General features: G+C 50.9%; 1 protein-coding gene across 2 annotated transcripts in view; it reads left to right on the top strand.

Annotated features, from left to right (window-relative positions):
- Nucleotides 1-158: 158 nt before the first annotated feature.
- LOC147018012 (uncharacterized) overlaps nt 159-2,500 on the top strand; it is a 39,609-nt gene continuing 37,267 nt past the window's right edge. For both annotated transcript variants that reach the window (XM_085897206.1, XM_085897207.1), the window contains exon 1: nt 159-382. The gene's annotated coding sequence lies outside the window, so the exon portion shown is untranslated. The remainder of the gene's footprint in view (nt 383-2,500) is intronic.

Below are 2,500 nucleotides of genomic sequence, written 5' to 3'. Positions count from 1 at the left end.
CGTGATATGTATACATATATATATATATATATATATATATATATATATATATATATATATATATATATATATATATATATATATATATATATATATATATATATATATATATATATATATATATATATATTAAAAAAGGGTGGTCCTTATTTCTCAACTTCGATTTTCTAAGCTCCAACCCCCGGGATTCATTGGAATAGTCGAGAAAACTCTCCTGGTGAACTTTTTTTTCCAATTGGACAACATTTACCCCTCCCTCATCGACCTTGAAGTTTCACCCTGAAAAAAAACAGAAAAAAATGTAAGGGGGGCGTTGAGAAGAACGAGGAATACATAGTGTTGCGGTTGAGGAAATTCGCAAACCACCATTCAAGTCCCGGAGGTGAGATATCTCTGTAAGTACATGTGTAGTTAGCCCCAAACCCGTTGTTTAGAGGGAATAAATGTGATTCATTCGGCTGCGATCCTTTAAGATAGCAGTTTTTCTGTTCTATCTTTATTTTGAACCAACCACGTCTCAACCGCCATCACACAACAACCACCAACCACAACGCCGCTTCACAACAACAACAACGCCAACAGCCACGACCTTTACCTTCACAACTCGCTCCCGCAAACATCGCATCACCGCCATTCCAAACGTCGCCATGGCCATAAACCACCACAATAAACCCTCCACCACCTTCACCTCTCCTTCTACGGCCATTCCCGCACCACTTGTGAACGCCGAGCGTCAGGCTCTCCTGGCCTCGTACGGGACGCGCGCCGAACTGCGAGTGCAAAGTGCGGCCTTTCCGAGGAGAATTCGGATCTGGAATGATACACGCCCACTTCTGATCCGTCCAATCAACAAGCGCGGGGCGGTTTGGCCCCGCCTCCAGGCGCGTCGGAGTAGAATCGGGATATGCAAATTCGAGGATCAGGGGAGACTCACGCCCCTTTTTCTCCATCCAATGGGCGAGCGTGGCTCCACCCCCGAGCTCGTTCTGATCCAGAAATTTGCATATGGGTTCTCCTGCCGGACTATAAAGCGCCGAGCGCGGGGCGAATTTAGTCAGTTTCGGAAGAGTCAGTTTTGGAGAGCAGAGTGTGGCAGTGGCAGAGTGTGGCAGCGGCAGTCAGTTGTCGGTCGAGGCAGTCAAGTCGGGTCTGGAGAGGAGCAGTCTGTGGAGACGTGAGTCAAGTCGGGTCTGGAGAGTGGCAGTCTGTCGGGGTTCGGAGTCTGTCGGGGAGCTGCAGAGAAAGGAAGCCTGGAGCTTGGAGCGCAGTCAAGTCGGGTTGGAGTGCGGAGTGAGTCGGGAGGCGAGGGCGTACAGGTGGTTTGCGGCACTCGGCTGAGGAGAATTGCGGAGGAGACCGGATAGCTCGGGTCCGAGGCAAGGAAGACGGCGGACGGCGACGAGCTCGCAGTGGAGTCGCTCGTCGCGGGACCTAAGCAAGCCAGCTATCTTCTTTCCCCAGAGCATCAACAATTCCCCCCCCGCGCTGAGATATTGCGAAAAGGGGGGCCCCGTTCCCACCCCACTCCAAGCAGTGCCAACGAAACCCGCGAAGGAGCGCGGAGTCGGGGCGCCGCCGCGCCCCCACATTTGCGGCTCATCACAAAGACACGGGTAGGATCCACCCGGTCTCGCGGCCCACAGGCCCCGTCTGCCCCCTTGTCTTTAAGGGTGGCCCTTTTCTTTTGCTTTTGAATAAATGTGTTGTTGGCGCTGTCTACAAAGTAAAACTGTGTAAGTGTTGCCGTGTGCTCGCGTAGTCGGTTGTAGATCTGCATTGTTGTGTTTCTTTTGTAGCATTTGATATATGTGCATAATTGTTGTAATTATATATGTGTGCTCTCCGTGTGCCGCGGAATAAATGTGCATTATGTTGAACTGTTTTTCCCGTTTCGCTTCGTCTTTTCTTTAATTGAATCTCCATCTTGCTTCACGTCAAGGGCTGGTAGTGGGCTTAATACGCCCGATAATTAATCGGAACCGTCTAGGCCGACGATAACACCACTCGGTTATCCCGATATTACGGAACGGGTCGCTTAAGTGGCCCGTGTCCGGAGTCGACCTGCGGCGAGGTGCGATCGCCCGGTCTACCCTCCGCGTGGGTAATTAGGTAGGTCGAATTTGGCGAACAACCCTATCCCACGCGGGGGGCCGATTGGCACGATCGTGGTGAGGCTGAAAGGCCCACCCGTGACTAGCTCCCGGCGTTAGTCCGAGAGGGTCACGACAGAATTGTCCGTCCGGTGGGCGACTGCCGCGATTCGAGTGACGTGGCCATTCGCACGCCGGCGGGCGCGAATTCACAACAATATTACACAAACACACAGATCGACGTATCGCATCAAAAGAGACGATTGGACATTACAGGAGCGTTTTAAAGTTCAGCACAGGTCGATACGTCGTCGTTCTAATGTCAGCCGCCCCAATAAACTGAGGCTAAACTTCAAGGTCGATGAGGGAGAGGTAAATATTGTTGGAATTTGAAATAAAAACACCAGAAG

This window comes from Eptatretus burgeri, chromosome 10 (assembly GCF_056783735.1).
Source record: "Eptatretus burgeri isolate ZD-2024b chromosome 10, Ebu_testis_v1, whole genome shotgun sequence".
Lineage (NCBI taxonomy): Eukaryota > Metazoa > Chordata > Myxini > Myxiniformes > Myxinidae > Eptatretus > Eptatretus burgeri.
This window is presented reverse-complemented; position numbering and strand designations above follow the sequence as displayed.